General features: G+C 38.0%; 1 long non-coding RNA gene across 1 annotated transcript; it reads left to right on the forward strand.

Annotated features, from left to right (window-relative positions):
* The first annotated feature begins 6,544 nt into the window (after positions 1 to 6,544).
* On the forward strand, positions 6,545 to 11,588 carry LOC136884815 (uncharacterized). Its single transcript, XR_011018893.1, has 3 exons — positions 6,545 to 6,677; positions 9,370 to 9,497; positions 11,405 to 11,588. It is a non-coding gene; the product is annotated as an uncharacterized lncRNA (long non-coding RNA).
* Positions 11,589 to 13,058: the final 1,470 nt, after the last annotated feature.

A 13,058-nucleotide genomic window follows, 5' to 3' on the forward strand; every position in this document is an offset into this window, starting at 1 on the left:
CGAAATTTCTTCTGAAGAGGGAAGAGCGGGCGTTAGCCGTTCTGTAGATAACGACATAGTAGGATGTAAATTTCGAACGTGGCGCTCGAGATTAAACATACTGCCACTTTTATACGAAATATGTTTTGAGCAAAAATTGCACTTTGCTTTCCCATCGCCTAAATCTTTAAAAAGTCACTCTTTTTATTTTGCCTTAGCCATGATTCCCACTGAACACTAGACAAAATTGACCATAGACCGATATTCGACAAACTCCAGTTCACAATGGAACATTGGTGCCAATGAATAAAAAGGAAAAAGCAGATAATGTTACCTACTCGAAATTTTGACGCATTCTTTTTTGTATAAAATAATTAAAGAAAGACATAGGGATTTATCGCGTTATGGAAGTGATCACATTCTGCGTAAGATAAATGAAGAATTTTCTCAATGTACACTGGAATTATGAGAATTTGTTTATTAATGAATGGTTTACATGTTGAGTTGGTCATAATGTCTTTATTTGCTAGTTGCTTGACGTCGCACCGACACAGATAGGTCTTATGGAGACGATGGGACAGGAAAGGGCTAGGAATGGGAAGGAAGCGGCCATGGCCTTAATTAAGGTACAGCCCCAGCATTTGCCTGGTGTGAAAATAGGAAACCACGGAAAACCATTTTCAGGGCTGCTGACAGTGGGGTTCGAACCTAATATCTCCCGAATACTGGATACTGGCCGCACTTAAGCGACTGCAGCTATCGAGCTCGGTATGGCAGGGGCAGGTATACTGAGACTGACACGTCTGGTTAACAGATGCTGATACCCTGTCTCTTCCTGTGTATGTATTTCTCACAATTTGTCGGGTTTCCAAGAAATATATTCTTCGAGAAGAACCGTATTGCAATGCTATCTATTGGCTATTTGATGAATTACGTCCTAAACACAGTTTGTAGTAAGGGGTGGGGGTGAACAAGGGTACAGCTTACCAAAACAGATTGTCTGTCGTCGTTATTTTTAAAATATTTAACAGGAAAAAATATTCTTCTTCTCGGAATTATATCATTCTAATATTCCATGCAAGGACTTACATCAGAATGTATTTATTAATAATATAGATTTTCAACCATTTCTTTCCTTTCTTTCTCACAATGTCGTTGGCAGCAGTGGCACAGACGCACACTTCTTTAAATGAGCGAAGCTTAGAGCATTAATACTATAGCGTGCGCTTAGCGCCACCTCGTCCATGTTGCGGCTTGAAGCCAACATCTCGATCAGCTGACTGGGGGGTAGTTCGAAGCAGAGTCCGAGAGGATATAAGGAAATTGTCGAACAGTGACATTCGAAAAGGCGGCGAAATCGGAATATGATATGTACCCTGCTTAGCTGTTGTGGTTAAGCGTTAATTACAATAAAAACCGTGGACATTAATGCATAATTACGACGAAAATGTTTAAAACCAAAAGAGAGCTACGATAGGATACACTCTCATTATGATCGTTTTTTTTGCAAGTATTACATCCCCGTGAGTAACACTAATTGTTTAATGTTAATTATTTATTATAATGTAAGAGACAAGTAATTTTTTCCAATTACCGCATCACATTGGGATTAATAGCTGAAAGCTAACCTCTGAAAGTTGTCCGTAAGGAAGTGTAGCCTAATTTGAAATATTAATGCGACTGACATCTACAATAAACACTTCATAACTTCCAAAAACAACTTTAAAATACTGTATTTACCGTGCTCGGCATACTTTTGACTGAAATAGGCCTACTTCAAACCAATGCCCAACAACACAAGATGCAATGAGTGACACAGGACCATTATGGAAAGAAAATAACACAAGTATCACACTTAAGTGAACCATACACCACCAACAGATGGCAACAAAAATGAACTCTCCAGGGTAAACGATAAACAGGTACCATAACAAGAAATATTCACTTATCATAAGTTATAAAAATTCACAATACAGGAGGGTCAACTGCATATCAATTGGCACTGGTTGTAGTACCTATTTATGCCTATGAAGCAGGGATCTGTTGTAATATGCTGCTTCAACAACAACATAATAATAATAATAATAATAATAATAATAATAATAATAATAATAATAATAATAAATAATAATAATAATAATAAAGGGATACATAAAATGCTACACAGGTAAAATTTCACTCCACTGCCACCTACTACATTAAGCTTAGTTTAAAGCCCAACATAAACTAATGCACATGCCACATTTGAAGTAGGCCTATAAATAGGAGGTCACATCTGAAGAAAAGAAAACATCCTGCAGCATTCAGTAATGTTGTTCCAAAAATACAGAAACAAGACATGCCAATATAAAAGTAATTTAAGAATGAATTTCTATAAAAATCAACCTGACTCATAGACAGAATGATTAGAGGGAATATGCCTAAAAGTAGAACACTAATACAAACCAGTGAAACTAGCATACCACACCAGCATCCTCTTACATTAGCAACTTGAGTCTATATAAATATTCCAGTCATAGGAAGCATAGAAATCCTCATATAGGCCTACACACTCTAACACGTTTATATAACAAATGCAATAATTATATTATAAAGCAGCCTACCTTATATTACTGGTTCCTGAATAGAACAGTCTTTGTGTGAAAGCTTCGTACCCTCACACTGTGAAGTTTTTCTGTTTCAAGCCGTGCTTTATGGTGTAACCTCACTTTAAAGTATTCCATCAAAACTGCTCGCTTCAGCTGATGAATGTGGTTGTCAAGGGGCGGAGAAGCAAATGTATGCTCCTGAAGTTCATCAAACACTTCTCTCTTAGCATGGTTCAGTACTGCCATTACAAGTACATTTAAAGGGTCCTTCATCCTTGTCATTTTGTGCTGGAATTGTCGCATCATCTTTTCACCTTCCCTGCAGAGGTATATCACATCTAATGATGGGATTGAAAGGCCACCTCTGTTTTTCCTCTTCAGGAGTGCTGAATGTGAAACTGCTGTTTGGAGAACCGCCTTACAAACATCACATTTAACTGCTTTCTGTAATCTTTTCACAACAAAACCTGCTATATATTCCACTACATCCTCAACATACAGTGTCAGGTTGGCTGGGTGTGGAATGTAGTCATGATCATGACTAACAAAAAGTACATCAGTACTGTTGGCAGGCAGATGAATAGGATCACCAGTTATTTGACTGCTGTCTCTACAATTCATAATAACAGTAGGGTCAACTGCAGAGCAATTGGCACTGGTTGTAGTACCTATCTGTATATGGAGCAAAAGTCTTTTATATGCTGCTTCAAACTGCCTAGCTGTGGGGTTGTTGTTATGACCACCATGACTCCTAATGGCACTAAAAAATACTTCCAGATGATCCTGACTAAGTTTGTAGGTGAGCAGAAAATGCATCTTCAGCTGTGGCATGTTCAAAATTGAGTCATACACTCCTAAGACAGACTTTAGACACACAATCAAACCTATGAAACCAGTTTTCCTAGAGCACTTCACTAGACAAACACCACCATCCATCTCTTGCAGTGATTGTATATATTCAATAGCCTCCTGAATGTAGGCCCTCGTACTGTGGATATTCTCTGCTTTCAATGGTTTCTGCCATCCCTTTGAACAAAGATTACGGCTGTTCAAGATATCAAATATATTGTTCATGAGCCTAACAAATTTTACAGTTTCCTCACACCCTTGAAACTGAGGAAGATTTAAGTCCCTGTCACAATATGTCATTGCACTTGCAACACTTTCACTGAATGTTTGTGTGGCGAGCTTTACTTTCATGGGTTCCTTCTCCCAGTGAATGTGCCTTTTGGAAAGTTTTGTTCCTAGATGAAGGCCCTCGATACTCTGAAGTTTCTCTAACTCTTCTAAGTACCTCCAATCTATGACATTATCACCTCTGGCAAAAGTTCTCTTAGCTCCTAAAGTATTCCTCACTAATTTTATAGCATGGCAAGCATCTAGAAGAATAAACACTTTAGAATCATTTGAGGGATTTTCAAACCAGTTCACCATATTATTTTCATCAAAAGAAGCTCCCAAACAACGGGCCATGGATAAATTAGAAGCAGCACCATCAAAAGTAAGTGACACTAAAATTACATTTAGGTCATTTAAAAATTTAAGGCACTCAATCACTAGATTTGCTCTCTCCGAGCCACTTAAACCGTTAATCAAAAAATAACCCACTGGAATTTTCCAGTGTCCATTTAGTGAGACCACCATAAACACTAAAGCCTCCTTGGCTTCTGGTAAATCCTGATCCTCGATTTCAGTACCAAAATTCACATAACCAAGAAATTGTTTTCCATCTAATTCAATGTGCTTCCGGATGCACATTTCATCCATCATCAGTGCACACACTAGGGGCTTTCCACTGATAGCCATCTCCTTCCCTTTTGAAATGAGAGCAGTTGCAGCCTCTGAACTGAATCCTGGCTTACCATCCACCGACTGATACCACTTCCGCAGTGTACTTGGATGGGGCAAACCATGAGGAAATACATCCCTCAAGTAGCTGTATGCACGACTTGAATAGAAATTCAATGTAAGTGCAAAGCAGCGTAGTTCAGGAGGATACTCTGCTCTTGTATCACCATCCTTTGTTCGCATCAGAAGTTGGGCAGCAGCAGGAGAAAGACATTTCTGGAACAATGGAAGTTAAAAGGTGCATTATGCTTTTTCACAAGTTAATTTATGGTATTACATTATTTTTGAAATATTTGTTTAACAGAGATTGTGATACAATAAAAACAAATTACAGACTTCTAAAGGCTCCAAATTTTATGTATGTATGTCTGTCTGTTAGGTCATCAACCCAGAGACTGTTTGGATCCTCAAATAGCACCACCAAAGGCTAGCGGATATAGGGAAACCGAAAAAATATTTAAGCTGTTGTTTTCTTACCTCAAGTGTGCAAGCAGCATCTTCAGTTATCATCATTTTCTCCTTCAGATGGTTTACTAAGGCTTTCCCATTCTGCAACTGATTAATAGCTCGCCGATACTTCTGCCTTTCCAATTTCAGCTTCTTATGGGATTTATGAATAACTTCCCTGGCAACCTGCATGAAGGTCTGGGCTTTCCTTGGTGACTTTACCATTTCCTCAGTGTAATCACCAACATAAGATTTTCTGAACACCTTTGTTTTAGGAAGAGACTCATTCTCCTCTTCCTGAGGAACACTGAAAAAATATGAAAATTATAAGGGTCAACAACAAAAATGTATTACCTATGTGTAATATAGTAACCTAATATGCTGCAATAGATGTTGCAGTTGAACAGTACGTTAAATATCTTAAACACAAATATTTCACATAAGGATGACAGGCCACATTCCTGCATAAATCTATGGAAAATAATAAATTAAAAAAAATCTGCTCACACACAACTTGTTGATGCAACAGGATCCACTTGAAGTTTCCTCTTCACAGGAGGTTTTCTCCTCTTCTCAGCTGGTAAAAGGTGGGGTGGAAAATTAAAAATTGTTGGTACTGCATTTGGCTTCAGTTTAACTCCCACACCAAATGCTTCATTATCAAAACATTCCGGTGAAAAATGCTTAGAGCATAATCTTGAATGCTTTCCAGGTATGAAATTCTCTCTTCTTAATGCAACTACCCATTGCTTTTTCCTTGTCTCATCAGCAGGAAAACTGAAATCAATAAAAGCACAGTATTCAAAATTGCTGTAACCGGGAAACTGGAACTGTAACCAATACAATAAACGTACGTATTCTACAGACACCTGACAACAACTGTATGAAACCCCTTACATCATCATCATATTTACGTAAATATTTACTTACCCGTGAAAGGAAATGCCAGATCCTTTTTTGAAGGTCTCCTTGCATCCATACGCTACGCAATAGTGCACCATCGCTTCATTAACAGTAGCTAAAAGTCACTTTTAAGTACGCTGATCACTATTCTCGCCTATAACACAATGTTCAAAACTCTCGCACTACCCACCAGTCAGCTGATTGAGATCTTTGCTTCAAGAATGTGACGTCATCAGCCATCTATTGGATATATGATCGAAGGAGCGAAGGAAGAGCGATACAATGCTTGGAGCGTGTTGAAGGAGCGAGTGAATGTGGTGTGTTGGGTGGGGGTGTGGAAGAGGGTAGGCTCTTCGAGCCGTGCGATGCTTGGAGCAAACCGCTCCGTCGAACGACTCCCCGGAGCTGACTCCATCTGGAGAGCGGAGCGAAAGAGCGCGCTCCTTCCTTTCAACGACTCCGACCCAACTCTAGTGTAATGATTGGTCATGGTTGTCCCAAATGACTTATGACTTATGTCCATGTAAAGTAGTTTGCTGGAGATAAGTGAATTATTCCGGGTGTGTATGTATACAGTCGAGGTTGAACGCACTGGTTAAAATTTTTTTAGGAGCCATCTATATAGCCTACTCTAGGTCAGGTTCACTTTCGAAGTGGTTGGGTTGTTGTTTTTTAATGTTCTTATTCATTTGTTACGTACAGTCCATCTCAGACATACTGCGGCAGTTTGTGCATGTTTGTTCTGCGGATTGTGCTATTTCTTTTAAGATTTTCTTCATCAGGTAATAGCAGTTTCTAACGTTTTACACTGTGTCCAAATCTTTGAACATACCGGTACTTCTAATAAAGTTGGAGTCGCAGTCTCTTACATCTCCATAAGGAATCTGCGGTAGCTACGATATAGGAAATAATGTAAGCATTATTGTTCATTTCGTATTTAAACACAAAATAACATCGGCAGATAATTCTGTTTTTCAGCCGACTGTAGGCTATTTACATAAAATATTACCCAGCTGCCATTCTCAGTGATAAAAATGCATGCATGTTTGTTTCAGCATGGTACCAGATTGAATATGAATGGCCTGCTCACGTGCAGTAGTATACATGTTAAACAGAAATTCTGAACTGTGAGTTCTGAATTTATGCTGTTCTAATTACATTCAGAACCGTTTTGTACCCAAGTAGCCAGCAGTTCTCATTCAATATGAGGGACTGCGTGTTCTATACATGCACATTTTATTCGACCAGTAAGTGGTGCAACTGCTCGTCCCCGCGGTGGGGAGGTGGGGGGGGGGCGGCAACGCGTCCGCCTGTCACCCGGCGCCCCGGGTTCGATTCCAAGACGGGTCGGGGGTTTCAAATTGTAATGATTAATAACCCTGGCCTGGGGACTGGGTGTTTGTGACGTCCTTGATCGTCCTTTTCTCACACACAACATTCCACACTACTGCCATTCCAAGTAGCCTACATGCAGGTTTATACAATATGGTGCCAGTAGGGGCAAAAGATCCACATGGGTCGATGCCCTGAACAAATAAAATTTAAATATTTTTAAAAAGGGGAGCAACTACATAGAGTACTTCTCATAGGAATAGTGTGGTCCTCCACCATCTATTAAACGTTTTGTAGTTGGTGTTGATACAGTTCACAATTGCCATTTACTAATTCCAACAAACCATTATTAACAATCAGTTCTGGAAGCATTGTGATTCGCGTATGCTCATTAAGATAATTTTGATGCAGATCACAGCCAGTTTGAACTGTTTTTTGTGACAAAGCACTTTATACCCAGTTTGGAACTGTTGTAACAAATTAGTTCATATTGAAATTATTATAATTATCACTTGTAATAAAGTAGTTCATAGCCCGTTCAGAACTGTTTGTTGTAGCAAAGTAGTTTATAGGCATTTTGGAATGGTTTGTTTTAATAAAGGAGTTCATAACCAGTACAGAACTGTTTTTTTTTTTGTAACAAAGGAGGTCATAGCCAGTTCAGAACTGTTTGTTGTAACAAAGGAACTCAAAACCACTTTTTAACTGTTTGTTGTCACTAAGTAGTTTATAGCCAGTTCGGAACTATTTGTTGTTACGAAGGAGATTTTAACCAGTTTGGAACTGTTGTAACAAAGGAGTTAATAGCCAGTTAAGAACTGCTTGTAACAAACATATAGTATGTATTGTAGCAATCAGTAAATATTGTAAAATTTTGGATAAAGTTGGAAATTGAGTACGTGGCTATCCTATATCACGTAATTGTTTGATCAATAAGGAATCTGGCTAAACTGTTATTGAATTCAACATATTGTGTGGTATCTCTTAAAGAGGCTGCTAGTTCAGGTGAGGACTGTGCATTGAGAGAAGAACTGCCTATATCTGTGAAATAAACTGGCTTATTAAAATACTTAAGGCACAGGGCTTAGAAACAATTGTCATTAACATCCAGGATGATTATAAGTGTGATGAAAATTGCTCGGCTGTCCATTTACTATTCCGATTGTTTGTGGATTGAAAACCAAACTGAATGAACTACATCGGAACATTCCTTATAGTGACTTTCAAATTTATATTGTAACTTTCTTTCTTTCTTTCTTTCTTTCTTTCTTTCTTTCTTTATTCGTGTCAGAAGTATCAACTTTACTTACAGATATTTAACAAAAAGCAACAAGATATCTACATTCCTATTATAGAAATATGCAAGTCTATTATACAATAGAGCAACAATATTCGAGAGCTAGATGATGCTTGCCCAGTATTGGGCGACGTCAATAGCATTGGGGGAGGTTGCAATTGTAACTGAATCAATACTGGACTCTTCTGTAAAACCAGTGAGGTTAAATTTGAGCTGTACAGAATGTACATAGCCAATAGACTTAGTGGAGTGATAGGCTGGGGATGTTGTGTCTTTACAGAGGTAAAATGGAGATCATTTGCCATGCATGTTGAGCTAGAAAATGAATAGTTTTGAAGGTTTAGGTGTAGATTTTTTTACAAATGGCTTTATGTTGCACAAACTCAGATAGTACTTATGGTAACGTTGGGATAGGAAAGGGCTAGGATTGGGAAGAAAGTGGCTCTGGCAGCCCTGAAGACAATTTTGTGTGCTTTCCCATTTTCACACTAGGCAAATGCTGGAACTCTATCTTACTCAAGACCACAGTCACTTCCCTCCCATTCCTAGCCATAATGCCATACGACCTATCTGTATCAGTGTGATGTAAAACAAATTATTAAAAAAAAAAAAGATCAGTTGTGGTATAGAGGACCAAATTTAATGAATAGATTAGAGTACATTAACAGCATAGCACAGGATCGTGTTGTATGGGAAGGTACATCAAAGCATTTATTAGACTTCCTATGTAGTGGGCGATATATAAGTTGCATACACAGGCCTTTCATAAGGTGTATGTAAGTTAATCCCAATCTATGAATGTGTAATGTTCTTTCACTGAAAATGTTTATCCCCGAGGTTCAGTTTCCAGGTAAAACTGGAGGTCCTGTGGCTATAAGCACGATATCAACAATCACAAAAAAAAAAAAAAAAAAAAAAAAAAAAAAAAAAAAAAAAAAAAAAAAAAAAAAGCAGTGTTATTTGCTCATGTTTCAGTGGAAGGTCTGTGGAAGTAATCTACACCCCAAAACCGTCTAAACCTTCACATGCAATTTAATATGGACTGGGAAGTAAAGATCAAAGAGGAACCAATCTGCTTAGAGGAAACCTCAAATACTTCATGCGTAAGTATCATTCCAGATACCATAACTTTATAGTGATTACAGTTAAAACCTTAGCAGTCATCTGAGTTTGACTGATTACATAACTCACTTTTATCAATTGTTCAGGTGATATATGAGTACAGTATCTTGCTGTCTATTCTTAAGGTATATATATACTAATATCAAATTGACTATAAAATGTTTTTAATGATTATATAAATGCAGAATTTACAACTATGCATTTTTTTACACAGCATATCTGAAAGGTGAATTCGTTGGTTAAGATTTAAAGAAGAAGTGTGCTTCTCTTCATCTCTCTTTGCTTTGTTACTTCATTCAGCATAGTCCCTTGTACTCTTCTGAGTATCTGGCTTTTAATTCTGTAGCTCTTATCAGAAAAAATGACAGTCTGAGTAGCTCAGGTTTTCAAGTTGGCATATTAAATTCTTCATTATCCTGATGGTATTAACGATGCTCAAATACATCAGCCTCTCATGGGAACAACCCTGTCATCTTAGTGTTTCAAAACCCATAAAGCTAGATTGCATGACATGGAATCAATAATGATAACAGTTTGACAGTGAATTTTTCCTGAAACCATGACCTGCTATATTGTAAATGTGATATTGCTAAAAGTTTAATATTGTAATGATGTCATATTGTCATTGGATGGAAAACGTCACTTGGGTCCTCTTTTTCTGAATATTTAATTTAGGAGATGAAACAGATACCATGTGTTGATATACTACGGGTATTTACAGTGTTGTGCATTACAGTGCAGTCATGTTAATCTTGAATCTTACGGAGGATTGATATAATGAAGCTTCAAGTGCTGAGTGTTTTGGTGAGCTGTTTGCCCTCGAGATAGAAGAGACTATGGTGCAGTAGGATATTCCCTTGTAAAGACGGTACATTCTTTCGTGCTGTGGTAAGCCATTTGTTTTGTTTCCTTAGGAATGTCACACAGTGCTGATGTAATTATGTTCATTGTGTGGAGGGGAGATCTAAAGCAGCCTTCATTTATAAAGAATAGCATGTGGATTTAATTAGGCACAAAATATACAGAATATCTATAGGATGTATTTGGAATGAATAGTTCAGCGTGCGAAGCAATCTGCGAGTTGATACATGTTTCAGTTCGGATTTTGGTGAAATATTTTTTCAGTAAAAGCCCCCATGGTTCAGGCAGCAGCATGTTGGCCTCTCACTGCTGGGTTCCTTGGTTCAAATCCTGGTCCATCCATGTAAGATTTTTACTGGACAAAGTAGAGGCTGGACAAGCTCTTCTCTCAGAACTTTCGTCTTCCCTGTAATCTTTCATTCTAATATTATATCATTTCATCTGTCAGTCATTAATAATTTCCCTAGAGGAGGGCAACAGGCTTTGGCAGCCAGCACAGTTCCTATCCTCGCCGCTAGATGGCAGCTTCATTCATTTCATTCCTGACCCGCTTGAATGACTGGCAACAGGTTATGGTTTTTCATTGTTTCGGTAACTTCCAGCTTTATGTCATTGGTATTGAACTATGTTAAGTGATGTGTAGATAGATGGGTGCAGTTTTGTCTATGTGGTCTGCTCTTTCATTCCCTCAAAGTCTCTCTCGTCCTTCGACTCAGTGAAGGTGATTGAGGTTATTTACATGAATGGTTTTATTTGTGATTGCTAGAGCAGAGGTGCCAATTATTACGGATTGTCCATAATGATTATGGATTTCACTTCGGCATTACGGCAACACTGTTGAAGGGTAATTTATTATGGAAAAGCAACATTGTCACTATGAAATTAATTTCTACAAAAAAAAGGAAAGAGGTAAAAAATGTTCAATCACTTAGACCGTTACTGGTCAAACTTCCTTATTTCAGTGTTTGTAAGTTGGCAACTAAACATATTTGTCAGTTATTTGGTTGTCACTTCCATTTATTTCCAGTGATCATTGTGAAATCGCGGCCTGCTGCATAGATATACGCTGCTCTCTTAGCTACAATGATGCATCAAGTCAGCCGTGAAGTAGACTTTACTCCTTGCTCTGCTGTTCTCCAGTGTTCATGTTCTGCTCTCTCTGTTGTGTGCTTAGAATGAGTGGTATATTTAGCGTGTTTCATTTCTATTTATCCTAGTCCTTGATTCAAAATGAAGTCATTAGTTTTGAAAAATGAAATGGAGCAATTGTCAAATTGCATCTTCTTCTAAGAAGACTGCAGTGTTATAGAAATATCGAGATGGTTACACAAATGAATGGCCATGCCTACTTGTTTCACGTGTTAGTGAAAACCCGATGTTCTGCAGTGTGTGTTCGTGTGATTTCTGTGTGGCTCATGGTAGACGAGATGATTGCAGAAGACACATAGAATCTTAGGAATGTCAGACAAACTATGAATCAAATTCGCCAAACCAGTCTGTTTCATCTTTCTTCATGAAAAGTAATGAAACTGCAGTGAAAAAATGCCGAATTGCAGTTCACATAATTTCTTTTGGAACATAATATTCTGTTATCAGTTTCAGACCATGCTGGAAATTTATTTAGATCAATGTTCTCTGACTCTCAAATATCTCAGAAATATGGTTGTGCAAGAACTAAAACCTCTGCTTTATAGTAGTTGATTATTACATGTTATAAATATCATTTTTGATCCGTATTGATGATATTTGATTGGAATAATAACAATAAGTTAATTTATTAATTTGACCACCTAATCAATACAATTGTCTTGTCTTTGTTGATTTACAATGACAAGTTAACTGAAATGGTACAAGTTTCGCCTTGTATATAGGCATCATCAACCTTTGCCTTAACCTTGAAATAAAATCAGGCACCTGATTTATATATAAATAAAAAAAAAACTAATTTTTAAAAAGACTTGAGAGAGAGATTTATTAAAGAAATAAATCATCCATCCTCCAATGAGGGTGACCATTTGGATCCGGAATACAGTTTCAATTTCAATGGTTTAAAAATATCAAAAGATGAACATTTAATCGTTAATGCTGTTATCTTCTTTTTTCCAGGGTTAGTTGGGGAGGAATGTAACTCACGTTCTCAGGTATAGGTGGAAATGAATGATTTGCAGCGAGTCCCTCAGTATCTGTATTACTATTTTTTCTAGCTCGCAGAATGGAACTTTCAAATTTTGTAGGAAGTTCGATGTCTGACTAGGGAGGGTGCCTCTTGCTCCGAAAAGCAGGCCTGTGACAATCCACCGATCAATAGGTATTTTATACTTAGATGAAAGGTAAGGCAAGCATGGAACATAAATAGCTTGCTTTTCTAGGTCCACATCCCGTGCCTGATTAAGGTCTCTTTCAAAGCGAATGGTGGGATCTAAGACCATCGCTTTCATGTCCTCTCTGTTGATGGCTACGATGTCCGCCCTCCGATTAGAGTCATCGGTAGAGATGCAGTGAACCTCCTCGTGCACCTCCCATCCACGCTGTCTCAAGCCTTGAGCAATCGACGTTCTTACACGATGGTGGCGATGGTTGCGCATTAGCTCAGTACTCCAGCAGAATCCCAACACATGTCCAAGGGTTTCTGTCTCGTTGCAGCCATTTTGGCGGCAACGGGTTGTGTTGAATGACCTACC

This window comes from Anabrus simplex, chromosome 13, assembly GCF_040414725.1.
Source record: "Anabrus simplex isolate iqAnaSimp1 chromosome 13, ASM4041472v1, whole genome shotgun sequence".
NCBI classification, from domain to species: domain Eukaryota; kingdom Metazoa; phylum Arthropoda; class Insecta; order Orthoptera; family Tettigoniidae; genus Anabrus; species Anabrus simplex.